At 39.3% G+C, this 20,758-nt stretch overlaps 1 protein-coding gene, 1 long non-coding RNA gene and 5 other non-coding genes across 7 annotated transcripts in view; 5 read left to right on the top strand and 2 right to left on the bottom strand.

Moving 5' to 3' along the window:
* The window catches only part of LOC148682295 (uncharacterized), a 560,329-nt gene that overhangs the window by 348,079 nt on the left and 191,492 nt on the right, over window positions 1–20,758 (top strand). The window lies entirely within an intron of this gene.
* Window positions 1–20,758, top strand: part of znf1117 (zinc finger protein 1117) — a gene marked incomplete in the record, with an annotated part of 481,533 nt that overhangs the window by 402,452 nt on the left and 58,323 nt on the right.
* On the bottom strand, window positions 4,372–4,443 carry trnaf-gaa (transfer RNA phenylalanine (anticodon GAA)). Its single transcript has one exon. It is a non-coding gene; the product is annotated as a tRNA-Phe (tRNA).
* Window positions 7,074–7,145, bottom strand: trnaq-cug (transfer RNA glutamine (anticodon CUG)). Its single transcript has one exon. It is a non-coding gene; the product is annotated as a tRNA-Gln (tRNA).
* LOC137494929 (5S ribosomal RNA) lies at window positions 15,687–15,805 on the top strand. Its single transcript, XR_015487625.1, has one exon. It is a non-coding gene; the product is annotated as a 5S ribosomal RNA (ribosomal RNA).
* Window positions 15,985–16,103, top strand: LOC137493903 (5S ribosomal RNA). Its single transcript, XR_015489319.1, has one exon. It is a non-coding gene; the product is annotated as a 5S ribosomal RNA (ribosomal RNA).
* LOC137494940 (5S ribosomal RNA) lies at window positions 16,283–16,401 on the top strand. The gene has a single exon (XR_015487624.1). It is a non-coding gene; the product is annotated as a 5S ribosomal RNA (ribosomal RNA).

Below are 20,758 nucleotides of genomic sequence, written 5' to 3'. Positions count from 1 at the left end.
TTTGTTTCATATAAAAATTTGTAATGTCTAGGAACAATGATACCCAAATATTTTAATTTACTAACAGTTTTAAAAGGGAGACTATTAATAAAATCTATATCTATGTTGTCGTATAATGGCATAAATTCACTTTTCTGCCAGTTAACTGTGTATCCAGAAATATTGCCAAAGTTTTTGATAAGATCAAGCATAGAGGGCAAAGATTTTTCTGGCTCTGAAACAAAAAGAAGATCATCATCCGCATATAAAGATATATGATGTCTTACATTTCCCATTATCACGGGAGAGATATGTGGGTGATTTCTGATGCTTATTGCTAAAGGTTCCATGGCAATAGCAAAAAGTAACGGACTCAGTGGACAGCCCTGTCGGGTACCACGATGCAGGAGGAAAGGAGAGGATATATTGTTATTCGTAATGACTGAGGCAGAGGGGCAAAGATATAACATCCTAATCCATGCCGAAAAATTTTGCCCTAAACCAAATTCTTCAATAGTATGTAGCATATAGCTCCATTCCACCCTGTCAAATGCCTTATTGGCATCTAGAGATAAAATGGCTATTTTTTCATGCTTAGCTTTCTTTCTGTAAACAATATTTATAACTCTACGTACATTATGGGAAGAAAATCTTCCAGGGATAAAACCTGTTTGATCTTCATGTATTATGGTGCTAATACAGTTATTTAACCTGTTTGCTAAAATTTTGGTAAATATTTTAACGTCGCTACCAAGAAGGGAGATGGGTCTGTAAGAGGATGGATCCATACTATCTTTGCCTTTCTTTAATATTAATGCAATATTTGCAGAGTACAGTGTTGTTGGTAATTTTTTTATTTTCAATGGAGTCTTTAAACATCCTTAGCAATAAAGGGGCAATTTGGTTAGAGAAGGCCTTATAAAATTCGATACCAAAGCCATCTGGGCCAGCTGCTTTACCGGTGGGGAATTTTTTTTATAGCTGTGAGAATCTCCTCCAATGTAATGTCTGCATTTAACCTAACTCTCTCATCTTCACCAATTTTAGGGAGTCCAACTGAGTGAAGGAAGTTGGTAATGTTCAGTGGGTCTTCATTACATTGAGAGGAGTATAGATTCTGATAGAATTCCCGGAATATATTATTTATTTCAACTGGTTTAGTAGTCCGGACACCAGAATTTGTTTTAATTGCATGTATAGATCTACTGGCTTGTGTACCTCTTAGCTGGCGGGCTAACAGTTGATTAGGTTTGTCTCTAAGTTCAAATTGTTTTTGCTTAATTTTTAATAATAGGGAGCTGATTTGAGTTGATAAAATGGTGTTATATTCATATTTCAATTTCATTATGCTATTGCAAATCGAGGCAGAAGATGTTAATTTAAACTGTTGCTCAAGCGCTGTCAACTCTACCTCTATCTCAGATAGCCTTTTTCCCCTCTGCTTTTTCAGTTTGGTTTGGTAAGCTATTATCTGACCTCTAATTACAGCTTTGAGAGCTTTCCATAGAGTCGAGTCAGAAACATCCCCCTTATCATTTAAAGAGACAAATTCAGTTCTGTGTGTGGCACAGGATTCTTTAAAATCATCTTCATGTAGTAAATTAGGGTTAAAACGCCAGGTATAGGGAGGTTTTTCCACGCCAAAATCTACTGATATAGAGACTGAAGAGTGATCCGATATTAAAATATTGTGGTATTTAGATGATAAAATCTTAGAGGTTAGTTCAGAGTTAGTAAGAAACTTTTCTTGTGTACGAGTTATGGATATTAGAAAAAAAAGAATAGTCTTTGTCATTAGGATGATGAAGTCGCCAGATATCAATTATATTCAACGTACGGGTGAGATTATTTAGAACAGTGGTCGAATTAGATACTTTGGGAGGGCTGGTTGAATGCCTGTCCATAAAAGGGTCCAAAATACAGTTGAAGTCCCCTCCAATAATAAGGTGTGTGGAATTTAAATCGGGTATAAGATTAAAAAGAGAGCGAAAAAAATTTGGGTCGTCGAAATTTGGAGCATATAAGTTCAAGAATGTAATATGTTTCTCTAGAATAGTGCCAGTCACAATAAGATAGCGACCATTAATATCTTGCTTAGTATGTAAATGTTGATAAGGGGTATTCTTCCGTATTAATATTGACACCCCACGGGCCTTTGAGGAAAACGTTGAGTGGTACATTTGCCCTATCCATTTGCATTTAAGCCTGTGAGCATTAGAATGTTTGATATGGGTCTCCTGTAGAAACAATATGTCTGCGTGTAAAGAATTTAAATGAGAGAAGACCTTAGATCTCTTAACAATATTGTTTAAACCACGAACATTCCAGCTCAAAATATTTAAATGTTTTTTAGGTGTACTCATTAAAGTACAATGAGAGATAAACCATTGGGCAAAGTGAACAAAGAATTAAATATAGATCTAGGTATTGTTGAATGAAAAAAGAAAAAAAGAAAAAACTATAATCAAATACAGAAATAATAAGCTGGCATATTACTACCCCATTTCCCCCTGCTTCTTGAACATAAGCGAAGGTTGACATACCCCATTTAGGCATGGGATCGCAGAACAGATCACAAGAAGAAGAAGAAAAAATAAATAAATAAACAAAGAGAGAAAAAATAGTAGAAATCCAAAATGTACTGGTAACTGGTTGTCCAAAACAGCACACCACTCCGTCTACCCAAAACAGTTATCATTTAAACTTCGTTTTGATTAACGCAAAATATCTGTGTATAACATACAAACCTATAATTATGTACATGAACGGCCTTTGAATGTCCCAGTAAAGTATATATAAATATATAAAAAAAAAGAGTGGGCTTATTTATCTGTCAGGCGTATAGATTTAAAGGCTGCAAACAGCTGGAAGTTGCCTCTGCAACACATCAGTGGAATCCATTTAATAGATCCCAAAACGTTTCACCCTAATTCGGGGAGAGACTGTCGATAAAGAATTCCGCCTCCTGCGGGGATGAGAATATTTTTTTCGTGTTCTCGTGTGTGATGATGAGTCGGGCAGGGTATAAAAGTCCGTATTTAATTCCCTTGGTTCTCAACTTTTCCCGTACGCTGTCAAACTGCTTGCGCTGAGTGAGAACCTCCGCTGGGAAATCCGGGAAGATGCTGATGCGCTCTCCGTTGATGGCAAGTGGACTCTGGTCACGAGACAGCTGCAAAATTTCAGTCCTTACAGTGGCATGATGTATCCTGGCGATCATAACCCGCCTCTTGTTGTTTCCAATAGGACCGATGCTATGAGCTCGATCAACTTTCACTCCGTTAGGAAAGTTAGATTCCCCCAGAAGCAAAGGTAGCTGTTCAGAAACAAATCGCGTGGGGTTGCCCTTCTCTATGTTCTCTGGGAGACCCGCTATCTTTATGTTCTGTCTGCGAGATCTGGCCTCTAGGTCTGTTATCTTTGCCTTCAGAGATGTTTTCTCCTCCGATAGACTGGAGCAGAGCTGCTCAAGGAGAGAGATGCGACGTTTATAGTCAGTGCTGGCCCCCTCCAAGTCAGCTATCCGAGCTGTATTAGCGGTTAGCGTCGATTGTACTGTTGACAAGGACGCTTTCAGATCATTAAATCTGGCATTCATAGAAAAATCCATCTTTTTTATGGCCAGAAGTATAGCCTTGGGTGAGGCCTCATCATCACTCATCTGGGCGGCACCGATTTCACTAGGCTCCAGGTTTGTGTTTGCTTGCCTGCATATATTAGCATCGGCTAGCCCCAAGCTAGTTGAAGGGTCCTCCATCACGGTGACAGTTGGGGACGGTGCCTTTTTGACAATCTTTTTAGGTTTGTTCATGTCTAATGTATATAGTTTGCGATTTAACTGCGTTAAATGAAAAAAAACGAAGTTTTTAAAGATTTATTCCTAAATGTTGACGGAGCTGTGTGAAACCACGTCTTACTCCATGTGCTGCTCTCTAGCGCCCCAAAATCTTTTATTACAGTACAAATCATGGATGGTATAAGGGCTCTGATTGGCCATAGTGTTCATTGTAACTCGGAACACGATTGGCTGCCTTAACCAAGAATAGGGTGAATCTTGGTTCCAGCTCACAAAGTGATTGGCCGGTGTAACCAAGAATAACCATGACTTACAGGTGGCAGTATGAGCTAACCGGCCACTTACTGCCAAGCTTAATAAAAGTCTTCCAGTTGGTGCTGCCCGGGCTAAAGAAAAAGAAATGTAAAAAAAATAATATTAAAACGGCCTTGCCAGAAAGTAGCAGAATGTCAATACAAGACGGTGGCAATGTGCATTGATTTCTGAGTAACTCGTCATTCGGCTTGCAGGGCTCCTCACACGTTTACTGGAGCAGGACCAGGTAGGGCCTTCAGTCACCTGCCCCTTGTGCACAAAATAGAACAACAGCACTGTTTTGCCGAAACCCGGGATCGAACCAGGGACCTTTAGATCTTCAGTCTACACTCTCCCAACTGAGCTATTTCGGCTTCCCTTTTACAAGTATCCTGCAGCATTCATGTCTGTGAGACATGAAGGGGTATGGGGATCAAACCCACAAACTTGGCGTTATTAGCACCACGCTCTAACCAGCTGAGCTAACCGGCCACTTTCCGCCATGTTTGCTAAAAAGCTCAGAGTAACTGTCATTTTCCGGCCTTCAAGAGATAAGAATGCTATTCCAGCTTTTTTTGTGCGGTGCTGGGAAAAAAACAACGACCCACCGAGATTTGAACTCGAATCGCTGAATTCAGAGTCCAAAGTGCTAACCATTACACCATGTAACCTCAAGTCTTCTGGTTGGTGCTGCCCGGGCTAAAGAGAAAAAAATGTAAAAAAAATAAATAAATAAATAAATAAACGGCCTTGCCAGAATGTAGCAGAATGTCAATACAAGGCAGTGCCAATGTGCATTGATTTCTGAGTAACTCGTCATTCGGCATGCAGGGCTCCTCACACGTTTACTGGAGCAGAACCAGGTAGGGCCTTCAAAAGAAAAGCGCACTATTCCAGGCAATTTGACGACTAAACGGCAGGCAGTGCAAAGAGGCCACCACAGAGCAAATTTGATCTTTTTTTTCTATTTTGACGACGTCGAAAATCGTCAATTTTTGATTGAGGGGAATTAGCTCAAATGGTAAAGCGCTTGCTTTGCATGCTAGAGGTAGCGGGAACAATGCCTGCATTCTCCACTTCTGTTTTTAATGCCTTTTTACATTGGCTTTTTTTGCAAAGCTAGTGGCACCTTGAGGGTTTAAAGCGAAACTACTTACGTCAGCTTTGCCAGTTTCCGTGTAGTACATATCATTGCAAGCCTTCAGAAGCCCTATCAAGTCACAGTTTTCTTTTATTCAGCAGCGTGTCTGCAGTGGGACATCAAAGCGCTAAATACATAGCATTATAGAGTGCTGTCGATCAGGAAATTGGAATCATCGCCAGAAGCAATGTGACTATCTGGGAGGAAGATAGCGTTTTGGTCAAGTGGAAGCAGGTGGATTTAAGGGTGACGCAGCTAGGCTTTTTGGGTGACTTTCAGTCACCTGACCCTTGTGCACAAAATAGAACAACAGCACTATTTTGCCTAAACCCAGGATGAACCCAGTGACCTTTAGATCTTCAATCTAACGCTCTCCAAACTGAGCTATTTCAGCTACTTTTTTAAAGTATCCTGCTGCATTCATGTCTGTGAGACTAAGCAGAATCCTGAAATGCCTCTGAGGCCTTTGAGGGTAAAAGTTTGTCCAGTACGGTGATCGAACCAGCGACCTTCGCGTTATTAGCACCACGCTCTAACCAGCTTAGCTAACCGGCCACTTTCTGCCATGTTTGCTAAAAAGCTCAGTATAACTGTCATTCTCCGGCCTTCAAGAGATAAGAATGCTATTCCAGCTTTATTTGTGCGGTGCTGGTAAAAAAAACACGGTCCCACCGAGATTTGAACTCGGATCGCAGGATTCAGAGTGCTAACCATTACACCAAGGAACCTCAAGTCTTCTAATTGGTGCTGCCCGGGCTAAAAAGAAAAAAATGTGAAAAAAAAGAAAGAAAAGAAAACGGCCTTGCCAGAAAGTAGCAGAATGTCAATATAAGGCAGTGCCAATGTGCATTGATTTCTGAGTAACTCGTCATTCGGCATGCAGGACTCCTCAAACGTTTACTAGAGCAGGACCAGGTAGGGCCTTCAAAAGAAAAGCGCACTATTCCAGGCATTTTGACGACTAAACGGCAGGCAGGGCAAAGAGGCCACCACAGAGCAAATTTGATCTTTTTTTTCTATTTTGACCACGTCGAAAATCGCCAATTTTTAATTGCTCTGAGGGGAATTAGCTTAAATGGTTAAGCGCTCGCTTTGCATGCTAGAGGTAGCGGGAACAATGCCTGCATTCTCCACCTCTGTTTTTAATGCATATTTACATTGGCTTTTTTTGCAAAGCTGGTGGCACCTTGAGGGTTTAAAGCGAAACTACTTACGTCAGCTTTGCCGGTTTCCGTGTCGTACATATCATTGCAAGCCTTCAGAAGCCCTATCAAGTCACAGTTTTCTTTTATTCAGCAGCGTGTCCGCAGTGGGACATCAAAGCGCTAAATACATAGCATTATAGAGTGCTGTCGATCCGGCCATTGGAATCATCGCCAGAAGCAATGTGACTATCTGGGAGGAAGAAAGCGTTTTGGTCAAGTGGAAGCAGGTGGACTTAAGGGTGAAGCAGCTAGGCTTTTTGGGTGACTTTCAGTCACCTGACCCTTGTGCACAAAATAGAACAACAGCACTGTTTTGCCGAAACCCAGGATCGGAACAAGGACCTTTAAAACTTAAGTCTGATGCTCTCCCAACAGAGCTATTTCGTCTGCCCTTTCACAAGTATCCTGCATCATTCATGTCTGTGAGACAAAGCAGAATCCTGAAATGCCTCTGAGGCTTTTAAGGGTAAAAGTTTGGACAGTACGGGGATCGAACCCACGACCTTGGCGTTATTAGCACCACGCTCTAACCAGCTGAGCTAACCGGCCACTTTCTGCCATGTTTCCTAAAAAGCTCAGTATAACTGTCATTCTCCGGCCTTCAAGAGATAAGAATGCTATTCCAGCTTTTTTTGTGCGGTGCTGGTAAAAAAAAACAAGGTCCCACCGAGATTTGAACTCGGATCGCTGGATTCAGAGTCCAGAGTGCTAACCATTACACCATGGAACCTCAAGTCTTCTGGTTGGTGCTGCCCGGGCTAAAAAAAAACAAAAAAAAACGGCCTTGCCAGAAAGTAGCAGAATGTCAATACAAGGCAGTGCCAATGTGCATTGATTTCTGAGTAACTCGTCATTCGGCATGCAGGGCTCCTCACACGTTTACTGGAGCAGGACCAGCTAGGGTCTTTAAAAGAAAAGCGCACTATTGCAGGCAATTTGACGACTAAACGGCAGGTAGGGCAAAGAGGCCACCACAGAGCAAATTTGATCTTTTTTTTCTAATTTGACCACGTCGAAAATCGCCAATTTTTTGGTTACTCTGAGGGGAATTAGCTCAAATGGTAAAGCGCTCGCTTTGGATGCGAGAGGTAGCGAGAACAATGCCTGCATTCTCCACCTCTGTTTTCATGCCTTTTTAAAGCAAAAAGGTTTAAAGTAAAACTCTCCTGATTCAATCATTACCAGAAGCGACGTGACCATCTGGAAGTAAGATAGCTTTTTGGTCAATTGGAAGCAGTTGGACTTAAGGGTGCAGCAGCTAGGCTTTTTGGGTGACTTTCGGTCACCTAACTCTTGTGCCCAAAACAGAAAAACAACACTACTTTACCGAAGCCTGGATCTAACCAGGGACCTTTAGATCTTCAGTCTAACACTCTCACAACTGAGCTATTTCAGCGGCCATTTCATAGTTTTTCTGCAGCATAGACGTGTGTAAGACCGAGCAGAGCCCTTAAATGCATCTGAGGCCTAAGAGAGTAAGAGCTTGGCCAGTACAGGGATGGAATCCACAACCTTGCCGTTATTAGCACCATAATCTAACCAGCTGATCTAACCGGCCACTTCCTGCCTAAAGCACTAGAAAGCCCAGAGTAACTGTCATTCCCTGGCCTTCAAGAGATTAACATTCCATTCCAGCTTTTTTTGTGCGGTGCTGGCAAAATAACAGGTCCCACTGAAATTTGAACTCAGATCGCTGGATTCAGAGTCCAGAGTGGTCACCATTACACCATGGAACCTCAAGCTTGTTGTGTGGTGCTGTCAGAGCTGTAGGGAATGAATAAAAAAAAAAACGGCCTTGCAGGAAAGTAGCAGAATGTCAATCCAAGGTGGTGCCAATGTGCATTGATTTCTGAGTAACTTAGTCATTCTGAGTCATTCGGCATGCAGGGCTCCTCACACGTTTACTGGAGCAGGACTGGTTAGGGCCTTCAAAAGAAAAGCGCACTATTCCAGGCAATTTGACGACTAAACGGCGGGCAGGGCAAAGAGGCCACCACAGAGCAAATGTGATCTTTTTTTTTTTTTTTTGACCACACCAAAAACTACCAATTTGAATGTTTCCGAGGGGAATTAGCTCAAATGGTAGAGCGCTCGCTTAGCATAGAAAGGGGCCCAATCTTCTCGCTCACTCGCAAGCGAACAAGCCGCAAAAAACGGAGAAATGCGTCAAATTTCGCTTGCAGTAGTGTTCGTGGCTTTGTGACTGTGCATAATGTGGTATTTTGGTTGCATATTGCATGTCATTCTAAATGTGATATTTTGCGTGCTGGATTCGAACACACGATCTGTGTAACACAATATCCAATCAGTGTCGGTTTCAGCGGAGCCAATCAGCTGCGCTCTTATTAAAATTTTACTGACGTAACACAGGCAATTATATTGATATTACTATTATTATGTGGATATTGTTCTTAAAAAGCATATTACGTTAATTAAAAATGAATGAAAATGTTTCAATTAAACATATGTATGCATGTTTATGTATGTATAAGTATATTATATATATATATATATATATATATATATATATATATATATATATATGTTATATTTCTTCATGTAATAACTTTAAATGAATGCACACAAAAACAAGTAATATGCAAAATGGTTTATTAAAATGAATACAAATATTAAAATCGCAAAACAATTTAAAAAATGTAAAAAACAAAATAAAAACATATCTTAATATATAAACTATATAATATACAATAAATAAAAACAATACAATATATATTAATTTATTATGCACATATAATATATTAAAACAATACTATATATAAATATATTTATTTATTATACACATTATATAAAAACAATACTCTATATATATATATATATTTATTTTTATATACACAATATATTAAACAATAATATAAACAAATAATAAAATGCAAGAGTGGGGGCACGTATTATATAAAATATAGTATTTAAACAATGTATAAAATGTTATTTTTTTAAGAAATATAAATATATTTTTACATAAAATGCACACAAATATTAAATAAGTACACACAAGACAAAATAAGAGTGGGCCTATAAGTGCCACTTTAAAATGCTAAATATTAACACACAAAAATTAAATAAAATGAGAGAGAGAGAGAGTACCCATGTAACATTTACAAAAATATATACAGCAATTTGTCCTTTATTCTGAAGCTGGAGTTTGTCCTTTATTTTGCTGGTCCTGTTCTGCCAACCAGTTCTCTAAGGATTTGCCATTTGAAGTTTGCAGGCAAAATGTGGCATTACCAAATCGGCTATGGCCAAACTCCTTAGTCTTTGGTTGCCCACATTTGCTGCAAACATTAAAAGTAACTGCACGCACATACTTCCTTTTGTGGACTCCACTTTCCTTCTCCTGTTCCTGTCTGCGGCGCAGGTGGAGCAGGTGCAGGTGGAGGAACAGCAGGTGCAGGTGGAGCAGGTGCAGATGGAGGAACAGCAGGTGCAGGTGGAGGAACAGCAGGTGGAGGTGAAGCTGGGACTTCACTGGTTGTTGGTGCAGCAAATGATGGAATCACCATTGACACACTCATGTCTGGGTTAAAAACAAGAGTGCCAAACAATGATCCAGGTCCTGAAATGGGCTGCACAACACCTGGTGCTATGGGGGGAGGTGCAATGGGGCACACCATGCTGGGGGTCGGTGGAAAGGAGCACACCGTGGTGGGGGCAGACACAATGGGGCGCACTGTGGTGGGGGCCGGCGCAATAGGGCGCACTGTGGTGGAGGCTGGTATGATGGGGCACACTGGTGGAGGCTGGCGAGATGGGGCGCACTGTGGTGAAGGTCGGTGTGACAGGGCACACCATGGTAGGGGCCGGTGCAATGTGGCAGACTGTGGTAGGGGTTGGCGCGATGGGGCATACCGTCGTGGGGGCCGGTGGAAAGGAGCACACCGTGGTGGCATCCGGCAGGAAGGAGCAAACTGTGGTGGTTGCAGAAGCAGACTTTCGACCAGGTCGAAGAAGAGGTGCCTGTCCTTCTTTATTTGGAGGAAAGACAAACTGGTGTTTGGGGCCTGATGTTGATGGTGCCTCGTCCAATTTTTCCCTCGGCAAAGGAAGCTGCGTAGCTGCCACAGCAATTGGATCAAGTGGAGTCAGTCCCTTAGTGAGTACACTTATTTCCTGATCCTTTTGTCTCCGTTGAAACCTGATAATAAATAATATGTATTATTCATTTATATTAATTTGGAAGTATTCAGGTAATTTAAAGAAAATAATGTCCCAGATCCCGGATGTGGTGGTAATCGGTCAGTATTTTAGACCACCTGGGCGTGCGAACACCAGCCTTCTTGGAAGTGGACTTGTGTATGGCACACAGCTTTGTACAAATGGCCTCAACCAAGCGGCTGGTGCTAGGCCACTGTGCTGGACCCCCAGGATGTCCAATAAGACAGCGCTTGATGCTCTCCACACCTGGAGTGACTCCGGAGCACTTCGGTGCCTTAAAGCACCCATGTGTCAGCTGAGGCTGATGTCGAGGCTGGTAGTTGATGCGCTGTTTATCCACATCCAGGAGAGCTGTCCACAGCTGGATGGCCTCTGTCACCTGCAGGTCAGTGAGGTAAGGAGCCTTACGAAGACCTACCAAATAAGCAGCCAGATCCTGGACCTTGTCCCACCCAGCAATGCCATCAGGTCCAATGACTACTCCCTGGTAAATACAGAATAAATTTAGTATATGTGGAATAAAAAAAGACTAAATCAAACCTGAGCCTCAACAGAGAGACTGTCTCCAGACTTGGAAGGCTGTGACAGCACTGGGGGGGCTGGGCTAGGAGCTGTCCTTCTCCACCAGCTGATGTGGACGGCTCAGCCAGTGATGCTGGGGACTGAGGTAGAGGCGAAGATGAGGGGCTGTTTCTGAGATCACGGCAGGGGTCATCCTCATACAGCACTGGAACTGTGATGTCCTCCATGATGTCCTCCTCAAACCTGTCATCTTGTAGATCCTCGTCATCTACTTCCTCCACCAGCCTGTCTTCCTCCTCTGGGTTCTGGAGCACCGGAGTCAGGGTTTTGCCGGTCTGGCTGTAAAGGTGCTCCATTCCCAGCAATTCATCTTAAAAAAAAATAAAACAATAAAAAACATATATTAAATAAAACTAATGATAAAATAAACATTTAGATTACCATTTTGTGTAGTACATTAAAAGCTTAATGAATAACTTCCATAACAACTAATTAATGGATTTCTTGCCTGTATATGCTCCAGGAGGGTGATAGCGGTTATCCCAAGGCTTGCGTCCTGAGACATATCTTTTGGTGGACAATGAGCATTGCACAAATGTACGCACGCGCAAATTAACAAATCACTCCCTGAGAGGACTTGTAGTTCCCAAATCATATTAAAGATTTGTTTAAAATGAACGAAATGTTCATGATCGACCCATTACTAAACCTGGTTAGATACCTGCTCCAGTCGGGGATTGAACCTTGTGATCTATCCAAAGTGTTATTTATGGACATATTTCTTGAACCAGTACTGTTATATATGCATTGAGTAGTTTCTGGTGGGCAAAAAATACAAAATATAACCTTAATTTCGCTTCTTTCTTTCTCAATTTCTCAAATTTTCTTATTTTTCTTGTGCTTTTTTCTTCCCCTTACAAAACAGACTATTGTTCCCCAGCTTTAGCGGAGTCGGTAGAGGGTCCAGGGTTCAAGTCTGTATTCGGGCATGAGAGACTCTTTGTGGAGCCACAGCTTTTGCCGTTGAGCCATCGCTTGCTGAAAGTTTCATCTGAATGCACAACACGTGTACTAGGCATGAGGACATGGGAGAACAGGCAGTCTTGTAGTCATGGCTGAGTGGTTAAGGCGATCGACTAGAAAAGCGTTGGGGTATTCTCCCACAGGTTCAAGTCCTGCCAACTATACTCACATCCTGTTCCTTTTTAAAATTGCAGCAGTCATCAATTGTTTGCATTTCCATTGTTTCTTGGGAAAAGCGTTGTTCTGGTAGGAGGACAAAAACAACAGCGTTCTCACTGAACAGAAAGGGGCATATCACGGGCAGGAACATACCACACAAGGGCCACAAAGGCTGTCCCGTAGCTCGCTGTGATTGTATAGCAGTTAGTACTCTTCGTTGTGGCCGCAGCAACCCTGGTTCGAATCTGGGTCACGGCAGGTATTTCAAGGTGACATTGGCGTTGCACTCTGTGTTGCCATCCATAATCTCCAGTCACCTTTTAGTGCAGGCTGTTGTAAGAACGGTCTTTAAACCACAGCGGTTCGAATTGTAGTTCTGCCGAGTGACTAAAAAGTGATCAGCATGATGGTAAAAAACTGTACATTTCTAGTCAAACCATTCTTCTGCAATCTTATACCAAAAACGGAAATAAGGGCAGTATTAATGGCCATAAATGTGGGAGAGCGTTGATATTATGTGATTGTATTGTATTGCTATATGGAACAATTAAGTGTTGATGTTAAATCAAAAGTAATTCACAAATACTTGAAAATGAGATTATTTAATGACAATAATTCTCTATGGTTACAACTGAATTAATAACAAAATACTGTATAAAATGATAAAATATGAAATTATAAAACGTATGGTATAAATTGTACCCAGCTTAAATGTAAAATTAAAGTTACCAGAGGTAGAAGAAGAGACACAGGGGGAGAGAGAGAGAGAGAGACAAAGAGAACAGGCCCAGAAGCCTGATTGCCGTAGAGTCAGAAAAGATAGACTCCAGAGGAGGAGAGGAGCAGAGCAGGAGAGAAGCAGGCCAGGAAAAGCGGGCAGGAAAAGAGACAGAGCTCAAGTTTACCACCTATTTTCTATCTTTCTTGACCATGTGACTAAAGCCAATCAAGACATTCAAACTGACCAATCAACATGTGACCACACCATAAAACCCCCAAAGTCCACACAACAGGCCCTGATCTTATCAGTATCTGCCTTTGTAGTCATTATGGACCTTCTTGAGTCAAAAAGCATGTTTTGTATTATAAACAAATGCATATGATAATTTAGCCTCTTACACTGTGCTAATGGCACGTCCTGAATGTTTACGTTTGCTAAAGTGTGGAAGACTAGGGATTCGATATGAGAAACAGGATCTTTGATGCCGGCATGCTGTGTAGATAAGTACTGATCAAGTCACGCTTCTAAGGCATGGAAGGAATCTTTTCAATTGTTGACTGTCCATTCATTGCCACAACAGCAGAAAGACCTTCTGCAGTTATCATTAATATATTTAATGTCTCCTACATGACATGGAGTCCAAACTATTGTGTTGTACTGATGTCTACATCTACAACAACCATAAACCCAACCTTAAAGTAACCTGTCGTGTTTTAGCAACATCCACACCAACCATAAGCTTTAAACCCCATCTCACGGTAAACTTGAGAGTTCTGTAAAGGTCTGCGCCGACCACAGCCCTAAACCTTGCCTACTTGTAAATTACAGTTGTAGAGCCCGGATAGCTCAGACGGTAGAGCTTGTTTTAATGACATCAAAGCTATGGTATAAATTATATGTAACAGAAATGCCATGTTGGATAGAAGTGAGATTGAAAAAGTGTGTTCAAGATTTTTTATGGGAGGGGAAACCCCCAAGAATTGCGTACAATACAATAATTGGAGCAACAGAAGAAGGAGGGATAGGATTGATGGATATTAAACAAAGGAAGAATTGTCTTAGAATCAAAATAGTTAAAAAGCTTTTACAAGAGGAGAACTCAACAGAATGGAAAAAAGTTATGAAATATTTTTTAAACAAAGTTGGCAATTTTAACTTAGGAGAAGACATTCTTTGGTTAAAAACAAAAAACTGGATGACGGAAAAGTTACCAGGGTTTTATCAAGAAATTTTAAGTGCATGGGGGAAATTTTTAGACGGAGTATTTTATCAAGTAAAGGGAAGAGAAAACTTGTTAAATCAACCTTTGTTTTTAAATAAAAGTATTTTAAAAGAAGGGAAGGAACTATTTTTTAAAAAATGGATGGATGTAGGGATTTTAAGAATAAGGGATGTTCTTTATGAATTCAAAAAGGGATTTTTAACTAAGCAATATATAGTCGACTTAATGGAAGAAGCTAAAGAGGAATACAGTGTAAAGGAAATAGAAAATAAACTTGAAACGGTCAAAGGTGCCATACCAAAAGAATGGATTACAAGAATAGAAAATATGGAAGAAGGTGGGAATGAAAAAATCATACATGTCAATTTAAAAGGAAAGCTTTGTGATTTTAAAGATTGTTTACTGAAAGACTTTTATGTGTATTTTAGAGATAGTGTATTTCAAGAACCAATAGCAAATAACTTTTGGGTACAAAGATTGAATAGTGTGAAAAAGGAAAATATATGGAAAAACATGAGAGGGAAAATAATAGAAACAAGATTGGAATGTTTTGAATATTTTATAAGACACAAGGCAATTTTTACTGAGTGCATTTTAACAAAGATACAGAGAGAACCAAATGCAACATGTAAGGTATGTTTTCAAGAAGATGAAGGAATTTTACACCTGTTTTTATACTGTAAAGAATTAGAATGTTTTTACATGAAATGCCAAAAAATGCTAAAAGATTTATTAAAAGATTGGGATGAAGAACAATTGGAATGGAATACTCTGGTGATGTTCGGATGGAATATGCAAAACAAAAACAAAAAGTTTGTAAATCTTCTTATAATGATGATTAAAAAATGTGTGTGGGAAAGAAGAAATGTAGCAAAACAGGAAAAAGTTGTTTTAAATGTGTGGAATATACTAAAACGAAAAATGGAAAGTTACATAAAAAGTCTGTACTGGTATTTTAAAGGAGAAGATATGTTACCAAGCTTTTATGATGTGTTTAATGATGAAGTGTATAATGTTTTAAATGGTTTAAAGTGGAAAATGCCCAAAGAGGATGTTATTTTATGAAGAATGTTTATTTTAATGTATTTGTTTTGTGAAATTTCTTGAAGTATTTGAATGTTAATGTGATAAGTTTTTGAATAAAGAAAAAAAAAAAAAAAAAAAAAAAAAAGAAATGCCCGATCTCATCTGAACTCGGAAGTAAAGCAGGGTCGGGCCTGGTTAGTACTTGGATGGGAGACCGCCTGGGAATACCAGGTGCTGTAAGCTTTTCGAAAGTCCTTCATTTGGCAGCTGATAGACTTCCCCGTGTCACAGCTTCGCTGCCATGATTTTTTCTCGCCTTCAAGGGCATTGTTTCTGTCGGTGCTGTGTCGATGCCAGCTGAGCTGCGCTCGTTCCCTGGTGCTGCGCCTGTTTTAAATGGCCAACTCTGGACGGCCTCTTTCGCTTACGGCCATACCACCCTGGAAATGCCCGATCTCATCTGAACTCGGAAGTAAAGCAGGGTCGGGCCTGGTTAGTACTTGGATGGGAGACCGCCTGGGAATACCAGGTGCTGTAAGCTTTTCGAAAGTCCTTCATTTGGCAGCTGATAGACTTCCCCGTGTCACAGCTTCGCTGCCATGATTTTTTCTCGCCTTCAAGGGCATTGTTTCTGTCGGTGCTGTGTCGATGCCAGCTGAGCTGCGCTCGTTCCCTGGTGCTGCGCCTGTTTTAAATGGCCAACTCTGGACGGCCTCTTTCGCTTACGGCCATACCACCCTGGAAATGCCCAATCTCATCTGAACTCGGAAGTAAAGCAGGGTCGGGCCTGGTTAGTACTTGGATGGGAGACCGCCTGGGAATACCAGGTGCTGTAAGCTTTTCGAAAGTCCTTCATTTGGCAGCTGATAGACTTCCCCGTGTCACAGCTTCGCTGCCATGATTTTTTCTCGCCTTCAAGGGCATTGTTTCTGTCGGTGCTGTGTCGATGCCAGCTGAGCTGCGCTCGTTCCCTGGTGCTGCGCCTGTTTTAAATGGCCAACTCTGGACGGCCTCTTTCGCTTACGGCCATACCACCCTGGAAATGCCCGATCTCATCTGAACTCGGAAGTAAAGCAGGGTCGGGCCTGGTTAGTACTTGGATGGGAGACCGCCTGGGAATACCAGGTGCTGTAAGCTTTTCGAAAGTCCTTCATTTGGCAGCTGATAGACTTCCCCGTGTCACAGCTTCGCTGCCATGATTTTTTCTCGCCTTCAAGGGCATTGTTTCTGTCGGTGCTGTGTCGATGCCAGCTGAGCTGCGCTCGTTCCCTGGTGCTGCGCCTGTTTTAAATGGCCAACTCTGGACGGCCTCTTTCGCTTACGGCCATACCACCCTGGACACGCCCTCTAGTGTGAGTTAGAGTTGGTGCACTGCAGGAAGTGTGAGGTGGCAGAAGGAAGAGAGAGGCTCTTCCATTTTGGCAGTTTTGTTTTTTATTTTTAGTTTTTGCATTACAAAGTTTACTTTAATTGTTTTTTCAGTTAAAGATTATTTTTAACTAACCCCAAACAGTAACACTGTTTTGGGGTTAGAAAACAACAAAATGGACACTACGGAGAAAGAGAATGGACAGGACACAAATGGAAAAAGGAACAGAGATTAAGGAAATGCAACTAACATGCTTGAAAGGACACGAAATGAAGATGCCGGAGAAAACAGCAATGAGACATGGGCAACAGTTGTCTCAAAAAAAAAAGAAGGAAAAGGAGGTGGTCAAGAAAAGAAAGAGGATCTACAATCAATTGCAAGTATTGAAAGTGTAAAGAATACTGAAGGACAAAGGAATGCTTTAAGTCAAAAACAACAAATGCTGAACAAACTAAAGAAGCAAGCAAGATATCAAAGAGAATATAAGAAGGAAGCCACACTGACAATGATGATAAAGGATGTTGAAAATTCAACTATAAACAACATAATCAAAGCAGTAGAAGACAAAGTGGGGATTGGCAAATTAATTGGACTGAGAAGGAAAAACAACAACGAATTTGAACTGACAATGGAAAGTGAAAAAGAATGCGAGATATTGATTAACGGACTGATGATTAATGGAGAAGAATGTGAAGTGAAAAAGCTGTGTGCAACAGAAAAAATGGTATCTTTCCTGAACTTGCCCAGTTATATACAGGATGAGGAGATACAACAGAAACTGAGTAATTGGGGAGTAACTCCTATACTGCCAATAAGAAGGAAATATCATCCGGGAACAATGGTTGCAGACGGAACACGATTTGTGAAGGTAAAGTTTCCCAAAGAAGTGAAATCTTTACCATACAATGTTGGCTTCATGACGGAAGAAGGGATGCAGTATTTCAGAGTGATACATGACAATCAACTGAAAATGTGCAGACTTTGCTCAAGTACAGAGCATGAAAAGAAAGACTGCCCAAATTTCACGTGCAGGAGATGTCTTCAGCAGGGGCATTATGTGCGGGACTGCGGAGTTCCGCAGTGCCAGGGCTGCGAGAGGGCATCAACAAGATGTAACTGCAACAAAGAGGAGGAAGTTGAAACGATGGAAATACAAGCGTCACTTGAAAATACTGCAACAGAAAGGAAGGAGGACAAAACAGGAGAAGAAAACAATACAGAAGAGGACAGAAATGAGCAAGAGGATAAAGAAATGGAACTGGGAGAAGGAGCAAACAAGGAAGAAGGAGAACCAAATAATAGACAATTTGCTGAGGAACAAAATGATGAGGACACTATAGAACTGAACAATGAAGAGAGACAGGAGAAAACAAGGACTGAGGACAATGAAATAAGAGCAATAAATGAGGTAAGAGGAATGGATTTTGAAAGGGGGAATTATGGACTGGAAAAAAAAGAAAAAGGAAAAAAGATAAAAGTTTTAAAATCAAGATCTAAAAGTGGCCTAAACATTGAAATGGTTCTACAACGGCAGAAAAAAAGAAGAGAAGAGATTAAAGAAAGAATGGAAAGGAAAAAATTTGAAAAAGGAGATGCAAGAAACATTTGTTTAAGTGACAGTGACTCAGAATGAGTGGTGGTTATTGGTTTATCCAATAATTATACTAATGAGTAATGTATGTGTGGTATCATTGAATGTAAGAGGATTGTCCAAATGTGAAAAGTTTGAAAGATTAACGTGTTTGACAAAAAAGTGTGATATATTATGTTTACAAGAGACAAAGTGGGAAAATGAGATTAAAAATGAAATGAGAAAATTATGGAATGGTGAAATATTTAGTAATGGGAATATAGAAAAGAATAGAGGAGTAGCTATTTTAATAAAAAGAGGGATTTTTGAGAAAGTAGAATTAGACTATAAAGACACAAATGGAAGAATAATAATTGTAAAAGTTCTGTATGGTGGGAAAAGTTTTAGAGTATGCAACATACATGCACCAAATGAGGAAAAGGACAAATATAACTTTTATAAGGAAATAGATAAGCTAATAGAAAAGAATGAAAACATATTTATTTTAGGAGATTTTAATATTGCCATGCAAAGAATAGATATAGATGACTCAATGAATTTTAGAACAGACAGAGGGAGGAATGAACTACAAAATTTAATGAGAAAATGTGATTTGGTAGACGTATGGAGAGAGCGAAATGGTATGAAAAGAGAATATTCAAGAAGAGAAATTGCAAATAGGATTTTAAAGCAAAGTAGAATTGACTTGTTTTTATGTAAGAAAAAAGAAGTACAATATGTTAACACAATTTTATATAAAACCTATAGTGAAAGTGATCATGATTTTTTATGGATAACAATGAATTTTAATGAGATTGAAAAAGGAGCAGGAGTGTGGATACTCAACACTGAGCTGTTAAAAATAGAAAGTTATAAAATGGATATAGAAAATATAATAATTAATAGTGTAAATGATGAAATGTTTGAAACAGAAACAGGTTTATGGTGGGATAATCTGAAAAATAAAATAAAAGAATACTCAATAAATATATCAGAAAAAATACAAAAGGCCAAAAAATTCAAAGAAAATAAAATTAGAAAAGAATGGAATGAAGAAATGAGTAAAGTAAATGGGATAAATGTTGACAAAATAATAGAATTACAGGAAAAGCTGAAGAAAATTGAAGAAGAAAAGTGTAAAGGAGTAATTATTAGAAGCAGAGCTAAAGACATTGTAGAAGGAGAAAGAAGTACAAAATACTTTTATGAATTAGAAAAAACAAGACAGAGAGCAGCTATAATAAAATGTATAAAAACACAAGATGGGAAAACTGTAGAAGACAAAGAGGGAATTTTAAATGAAACTAGACGATTTTATAAGGAATTATTTACAGAAAATGGAGTTAATTTAAATGATGAACATTTTTTATTAGAAAAAATAACAGCAAAATTAAATAAAGAGGACAAGGAAATGTGTGAGAGTGAGATAACAGATTTAGAAATAGAAACAGCTATTGATCAGTCGAGAAATGGGAAAAGTCCAGGAATAGATGGACTACCAGTTGAGTTTTATAAAGTTTTTAAAAATGTTTTAATTCCTATTTTAAATGAAATATACAGTGATATTTATGAAAAAGGAGAGTTAACTAATAGTATGAAGAAAGGAATGGTGAAAATGATTTATAAAAGAAATGGAGACAAGGGAGACTTAAAAAATTATCGACCCTTAAGCATGCTGAACACAGACTATAAAATTTTAGCAAAGGTTTTAGCTAATAGATTGAAAGTAGTTGTACCTAACATAATCAAAACAAATCAAGCATATGCAGTTCTAAAAAGAGACATAACTGATGTCATAAACAATATAAGAGATATAATATGGTATATGAGAGAGGAAAAAGAAACAGGATATATAATCAGTGTTGATTTAGAAAAAGCTTTTGATAGAGTGGAACACAAATATATGATGGATGTAATGGAGAGATTTGGTTTTGGAGAAAGATACTTACAATGGATAAAATGTTTATATGCAGATATAACAAGCTGTATAAAAGTAAATGTTTTTTTAACTAAAGATTTTAAAATAAGAAGATCAATAAGACAAGGATGTCCAATGTCGGCACTATTATACACACTTGTATCTGAAACATTGGGATTAGCCATTGATAACGAAACGCAAATACGAGGATTATGTATAAAAGGAACAGAGTTAGAACACAAAATATTTCAGTATGCTGATGATACCACTTTAATAGTAAAAGATATTAAAAGTATTGAAAAAGCAGAGGAAATTTTAAACAGATATTGTAAAGGAACAGGAGCAAAAATTAATAAGGAAAAAACTAAATACATGAGAATGGGAAAAATAAATGTTTTACCAGAAAAAAATAAATTTAAAGAGGAGAAAGTTGATATGAAAATTTTAGGTATAAGGGTTGGTGAAAATGAAAATGAAACAAGGAATTTAATGTGGGAGGAAGTTTTAAAGGGAATGGAGAAAAGATTACATTTCTGGAAATTAAGAGGTTTGTTTTTAAAGGGGAAAGTTTTAGTTTTAAATTCCTTATTTTTATCAAAAATGTGGTGTTTTAGGTACCGTGAGTTTGCCAATGAGT

This window comes from Danio rerio, chromosome 4, assembly GCF_052040795.2.
Source record: "Danio rerio strain M-AB ecotype USA chromosome 4, GRCz13ab, whole genome shotgun sequence".
NCBI classification, from domain to species: Eukaryota; Metazoa; Chordata; class Actinopteri; order Cypriniformes; family Danionidae; genus Danio; species Danio rerio.
This window is presented reverse-complemented; position numbering and strand designations above follow the sequence as displayed.